Genomic DNA, 7,184 nt, shown 5'->3' with positions numbered 1-7,184 from the left:
GCCGGTGCGTGTTGAACGCGGGACACCAGCATGCACTAGCTGCAGTGCAAACAGCAGTGCAGCCAAGGGGGAATGCTGGAGCTGGCCTGGCACCCTCGCGTGGTGTCTGTCAGATGCTGTCAGGAGAGGAGGGCGTCTTAGAGTGCACAGCAGGGGCAGAGGCGGGCAGGAGGTGGGGGTGTACGTGCCTGCCAGGGCGCTGCTCGGAGCGAGTGCTGGCGGTCCTGCTCCCGAAGGCAGAGACTGGGGGAGGGGAGGGGAGTTCGAGGACAGTCCTGTGAGTGGGCTGAGTACTGGTGCTTGGATACGAGACTGGCACCGAGGCCGAGTGTCTGCAGAGAATCGGGAGGCCAGCTGGAGATGGGAGGCTGGCTATAGGCGCAGGGTTTCTGATGGAGCATCTGAAGGGAAATGGGAGGAGAGTCCCAGTGCAGGCACAGGCATGGGAGGAGCAGCAGCCAGGAGAGCGTGGCCGAGGAGAGCTGAAGACGGGAAGGTGACTGCAGAGGCCCCCGCAACCTTATGAGCCTCCCAGGCCCTCTTCCAGGCTGCTAGCTTCTGCTCTGCATCCTCACGCGGAAGGAGGGGAGTGAGGCAGCCCTCAGGCCTGTGTAGGACACAGTGACCCTACTAGGGCTGCACCCTCCTGGCCTGATCCCCTTGCAAAGGTGCCACGTCTGAACACCACCGCACCGGGCGTCAGGTGGCAGCGTGTGCATTCTGAGAGACATGAACGTGCAGACCAGTGCACCTCCTTTTCCTTCGCCGTCACAGCCGTGGTGACCACCCGCTGAGTACTCTCGTCCCAAACTTGACCCCATTTCCTTTTTGCTAGAGGATGCACATTGCAGAGAAGCGGGGAGAGGAGGAAGCATCCCTCCCGGGGGTGGGCGGGGGGTTACGCTGTAGCCCCTCCTTCCTGGTCCCTCCTCTCGGGACTTTGGACACGTGGACACAGGCCCAGCGTGTCTCAGCAGCCCGGTCTAGGACTCGGACATTTGGGATGCAGCTGCACTGCCAGGCCACGAAGCCGTCCTGGGCTCGTTTCTTGACACGTGGACTTCCTGTACCATTTACATGCGTCCAGTGCTCCTTCCAAAGTGCAACACGGCCTTTTGGAGACATCACACAGTTGTTCTTGTCTAGGAGAGGGTCTTGGATGAAATAACTTTGAGAACCTTGGGATTCCATATTCTAGGAACGGAAGAAACAAAAACCAGGGGTGTGTGGACGATGCCCGCCCATCCAGCTCCTTCCGGGCGCAGACTCGGAGGCAGCCTGCTCTGTGGGGAGCGGGAGCAGCGGGGGAGGAGCTAAGAGCTTGCAGCCCATCTGTTCTTTTTTCTTTTTTTTTTTTTAAGAATTTTAATTTATTTTTTATTAAAATTTATTTCATTCCATTTGTTGTTGTTATTTTTAAATTTGACCAGAGAGAGACAAAGAGAAAGGGAAAGTGGGAAATCAGTCACCAGGTCCGGGACTTGAATTGTCACCATGTGGGGATCCAGCATCTTTACCCACCATGCCACCTGCTCGGCACCATGTGGGGATCCAGCACCTTTACCCACCATGCCACCTGCCAGCCCCTTGTTATTTTATATTTGTTATCGAGCATGTATGCTCACCAGAGGCGGCGGGATGAGAGAGCGTGCATGCCAGCTGTCAGGTCTGGGACTCGAACTGGTCGGCCGTGGGTGAGCCCAGCCCCTTAACCATCACGCCACCTGCTGGCCCCATGCTCAGGCAAGGGATCAGTCATCCCTGAGTGGAGAGGCTTATCTGTTGTCAGTCATAAGACACAGAAAAGCTATTTTAAGCAGATGTGTCTAAGTTATTTTTAAAACTGTCGAGATGAGCGTGTCATTATGTGAAGGGTTCAGGGGAAATGCCTTAGTGTTAAGGTGCTTGGTGGTTGTGAAAACAATGCTTTTTTCCAAAAAGGGTAGCAAGTGGCTCCTCGACCCCTTCGTGCCGCTGTCCTGTGGTGTCTGGCTGGGGGCCATGGCCAGCCCCATTCCGAGCCCCCAGGAGCCGAATCCAGCCCGACTGCTGGATCCACACCTGCGCTGTGGCAGAGCCAGGACTAGGTTCTGGTTTGCAGGATCCCAGCTCTCTCCCCTGGACTGTGAAACTGCTGAATCATGAGTAAAGTTTGGGATTAAATACCAATTAGCGTGGAGTGGGGGAACAGCGGACCGCATAGTGGTCACATCGCTGGACTCCCGTGCAGTTAACAGCGGTTGGAGTCCCGGATCCAGAGCTTAAAACTCAGCTGGGCACGTGTGCGTGCTCAGAATCCCAAGGAGAATGGAGGAGAAGGGATTGTGGGTGGTGGCCAGCCTCCCTGGGGGTGAGTGCTCACTTTCCGTCTCTGTCTCTCTACCAAGTGCATGTGTACTACAGCAAAACTAAACAAACAGAAACACAGAAACAAACTCTCAAAAAACCCCAATCATTGGATGGATGTGCAATCTTCAGAAAGTTCATAGAAGCACATGTTATGAAAAAGCTATGTTTGGATTTCAAATTTTGTTTTGGAGTCCCCTTGTTAATAGCCACCCCATTCCACACCGTAGCAAACTGGTGGGTGACCTGATCCGAGAGAGGAAGTGGGGTGTGTCTGTTTTTGGTCGATTTCACCTCAGCAGAGATGTCTTTGGGTAAGATTTTCTTTTGTGATTAGAAAAAATATCAATAAACTGAAAACATTTATTTATTGAAAGATTTTTGCTATAGGGTACATGCGCTCTCTGGAGACACAGGTGAGAAATCACCCACCAGGGGGAATGGCCACGCCACAGTCCCTTTCCCTCCATTCTTGGGGTTTGGGGCACAATGCACACACTTCTGACAATTTCTAGTCTCCAGGTCCAGGACTTGGACTCCGGTCACCATGTGGGAGTCCAGCGACGTAACCATTATGCCATCAGCTTGTCCCAGCTGAAAACTTTAGAAACCTGCTGGAATTTCACAGTGCACTGCCCAGCTGGCCACAGAGAGAATGCGAGCCTTCATGTGCTGTGATTGAACGCCGCCTAGGACAGACAGACAGGCTGCACCTGCCGGGGAGACGGAGGCGCGGCTCTTACTCTGAGGAGATGCTCACAGAGGAAGAGCACGCGTGACCTTCCAGGACTGAGGATCGTGCAGTGAGCCTGCCGGGTAGGGCTCGAGGGCAGGCCAGCAGGTGGCATGGAGGTGAAGGCAGCTAGGTCCCACATGGCCAACCCCGAGGTTCCCTGAACCTAGCACTTGAAGAAGCAGGCTGGGCGCACGTGTGCATGTCCAAAATCCTGGAAGGAAGGAGAGTGAGGAAGGGGCTGTTGGGTAGCCATCCTGCGGGTGCTTTCTCTCCAGCGAGCACACACGCTCTGCAGCAGATTATGAAAAGAGTAAGGGTGAGTGGGGAGACCCCATTATTGGGCTTAATTCCAGGAAGCTGCTCATCTCGAGCGTGCCCGGGGTCCTCCAAGATGCCCTGCACTGTCCAGTGCGCAGGCTCCTCACGGGAGCCAGGGTGGCCCCTCCGCTGGGCCTTCCCAAAGCCGCCCAGTCCGTGGTGGCCAGTCGTCATGGCAGGCCGTGAGCGCTGCAGTGCCCCTGCAGTGCTTCTGAACTGCCTCACGCAGCAAATCCGGCTGAGCGTCCCCGGGAGGCAGGTGGAGCCTAGGAATGGCTGAAGCTTGCCCGCTGGCCACCCGGCTACGGAAACGGACCCCTCCTTTAGCTGGGACGCGGGTGGCACACACTTCTTCCTGCCCCTCCCACCAGCTAGCTGAACCTTCCGCCAGGCAGGACCACCGTGGCGTCGCCCGAGCAGCACGGGGAGCTGAGGCAGCGGCTGGTTGGAGGGACACGGGGTTGTGGGTGCAGGTACAAAGGGAAAGTGGGTCCAACAGGGTGTCAGCATGACCCCAGAGCCACAGGCGGGTAGTTGGCAGGGCTGAATCACTGCACCCGTTGGCATCGAGGGGAGGAGAATGCTAATTTTGGGTGATTTGCGTCAGGTTAGCAAGAGCTTTGACTTACAGAGTGATTACTGGGTTCACCAAGTGAAGACCGAGCTTGGCTGTGGAAGCTGTTTACTGGGAGTGTGGGCTGAAGCAGGTGCGGAAGTGCGTTTGAGGGGGCCTGGTGATGTCAGCAGCGACCCTTGGGGCGTATTTGTGGGGAGGGAGGAGTAGGGAGAGTGATGAGCCATGTTTGCCCTGGGGAGAGAGTGTGGAGGGTCCAGCTGGGCGTCCCTCCCACCCGGGTGTGGAGCGTCCGTTCTGTGCCCGCGGGATGGGCCGCTGCCCTGCCGCTGTGGCTTCACTGTCACCAACCCAGGCCCGTGCTGCGAGGCCTGTGGGTGACGGCCTGAAGAGCCCTGGGTTCCGTAGGTCTGGCTGGTTACGGGGCTGGGGGATGTGCAGCCACAGGGGAGAGCGTTTACACCTGCCCTTTAAACTGCTCACCCAGCCAGCTCGGACAGTGGCCGCCACACGAGGAGGTGCTGGTGGGCATGCAGGCGGTGGCGGAGGCCCTGGGAGATGCGCCGCGGGACATGGGCCCCTGTTCATGTGCCCTCATGCCCGTGTGCTCTCATCAGGCAGGCACCAGGCCAGTTCCTCGCCAACGGGGCGCGTAGCGATAGCAGGTGTGAGGTCACCCACCCCTTCTGTCCTCGTGGAGGGCGTGGAGCCTCGTGGGCTGCAGGTACTGCTCCTGCAGAGGAGGCAGCTCCAGGCCTCCCTGAGGTGTGCTGTGCTGCTAAGCGCGGCTCCCAGCAGTCGGGGACTGCCTCGGCCCTCCAGGCTTGGTGGCGCCCAGCCTGCCTGGCCCCGTGCCTTCTCACCTGGCCTGACATGACGCTCTGAGCAGCCACCCTGGGAACGGGCATGGTGTCCCGGCACCCGAAGTCTTGGTGGAGCCAGCCCCTCAGTGCTAGGGCAGGATCAGGCGTGTGTGTGCACACGTGTGCTGCACACAAGTGCACACCGCTCTGTCTGGGAGGAGGGGCCTATGGTTAGCACTGCGTGTCGCCCGCCCAGTGTGTGCAGAGGCAGGAGCTCCTCCCCACTCCTGGTGAACAGAGGTGCCAGACATCTGCCGTGTGGTGGGCGCCGGGCCTCGATGGGCTTCGACTTCCCTGAGAGCCGTCTGGCTGGCTGACTATCCCCACAGCTGGCTTTCCCGCCATCACTCCAAACCCCTTCCAGCTTCGTCCTCGGCTTCCTGTTTCTAAGAGTGCTTTTTGAGCTTTGGTGCAACTTCCAAGGAGTAAGTCAGTTCACGTTAACATGAGTTTAGAAAAGTCAACACACCGTGCAGCCACTCACACGCCCAGTCACCGAGGACACGTGATGAGGGCTCCCTCGAAGACCTGGTCGGTCACGGTGAGCCGCGGCGCTGTGCCCTCAAGGGGCAGGAGAAGGAGCAGTCCTCAGTGCCCTGTCTCCGGTGACAGTGCCGCCTTGTCCCCCTCCTGCTGCATCATAGGTCCTCCTCGGTCTCGGGCAGTGTGGGCTGGTGTGCCCCCCGCTTTTCATGGGGTGTGCGGGTCACCTCTCAACATTGTGGGATATTCGAAGGGGCCAGAACCAGCCTGCTCTTTGCTCGTAGAAACTTCAGTGAGTGTGGGGGCAGCAGCAGCTTGGAGAAGGCAGCTGGACCCCACATGGCCAACTTTGGGGTTTGAGTCTCAGACCCTGTGGCTGGAAGATGATGCCAGGCACGCGTGCATACTTCCTCAGATCCTGAGAGGAGGGTGGAGGAGTGGGAATTGGGTATGGCCAGCCCCCCGGAGGGTGATTTCTCATCCTCCTCTCTCCCTGGCGAGCACGTGTGCTCCAATATAATTTAACATGAAAATATACAAATATAAAATTAAAAGATGAAAAGAGAAAAACTACGGTTGCATCAATAGCAACAGAAAATGTATTGATAAAGTTCAGTACTTTTTAACGATTAAATGTAGAAAAGGAATAGGAAGGAATATCCTGATCTGATAGAAGCTGTCTGGAAAGACCCTCACGAACACGAACCGTAGTGGGCCGCCTCGCGCGCATTCCTGTGAAGTAGAAGCGGAGCTCCTTGCGCGTTCAGCTGCCGGACTGCGCTAGGACACCAGGGTTACCTGGAGCCATGGTCTCTGGGTGAGCTGCATTAGGTCGCGGTGGACTGACTCCCACCCAGTGCAGCGGAGGGCCAGTGCGTGGCCGGGGTGGCTGCCTGCTGCCTGAGCCCAGGGCCTGACGGCTCGAAGAAGCACCTGGGGTTGCTTTCTCACTCTCTGCCTGTCTTTCCTGGCAAGCATGTGCATGCTATAGCAAATAAAAATGTTTTAAAAATGCTTTTGGGAGCTTATCTTTGAAAAAACCAACGAAAATGAGCCGGTCGTACATTTCTGACGGCTGCGTGGGATTCCTGGGCAGATGCCCGGCAGCCACTCGCCGCACGCGGAGCGGGAGCCTCAGCACTGAGTAGGCGCCAGCTCTGGGCAGTGGGCGGGCGGGTCAAGACTCCGGGTAGGTGGCCTAGGCTGAAAGCTGCTGCTGAGAAGTAAGGCTGCCAGCTGGACTTTTGTCAGTCTGAGGTCTGGAAAGGCTAGTTTGGAGTTAAGGGCTGACAAGTCAGAAGTGGGGTGGCAGGGAAGTGAGGTCCAGGCATACAGGAGGCGTGGAGGAATCACCCATGAGGAGCTGCTGTCCCCCTCAGATACCTGCTGAGTTCTTGACCTGTTCTTAAGGCAGAGAGCTTCTGACGGGCACAGTTCTCGAAGCTCACAGTCAGCCTCAGGCCCACCGAGGAGAGGCCTCAGCCTACGTGCAGCATCGGCAGGGCATCCTGGAGGGCTAGCAGGTGGTGGTGAGGGCGCTGGACTCCCACCTGGCTGACCGTGCTTTGAGTACTGGACCTCGTGGCTGGCTTTGTCACTCTCTCTCACTGGTGAGAGCACGTGTACCTTATAGCAAATTAAAATAATAATAAAATTAAATATTAAAGCAAACCAGTCCCTAACCTGTACCCGCTTCATCTGCCTACCAGAACATAGGCAAGCCCTCTCTGGAAGACAGCAGGTACAGAGCCCCAGACCCGTGGTGCTGAAGACATCCTGGGTACACGGTGGCCGGCTGGCAGTTGGTGGGACGGAGACCGACGCTGAGGAGGGCCGCTGCCAGCTGGCTCACAGGGAGGCGGCG

Source organism: Tupaia chinensis, unplaced genomic scaffold (genome assembly GCF_000334495.1).
Source record: "Tupaia chinensis unplaced genomic scaffold, TupChi_1.0 Scaffold000161_1, whole genome shotgun sequence".
Taxonomy (NCBI): domain Eukaryota; kingdom Metazoa; phylum Chordata; class Mammalia; order Scandentia; family Tupaiidae; genus Tupaia; species Tupaia belangeri.
Note: the sequence above shows the minus strand (reverse complement) of the source record.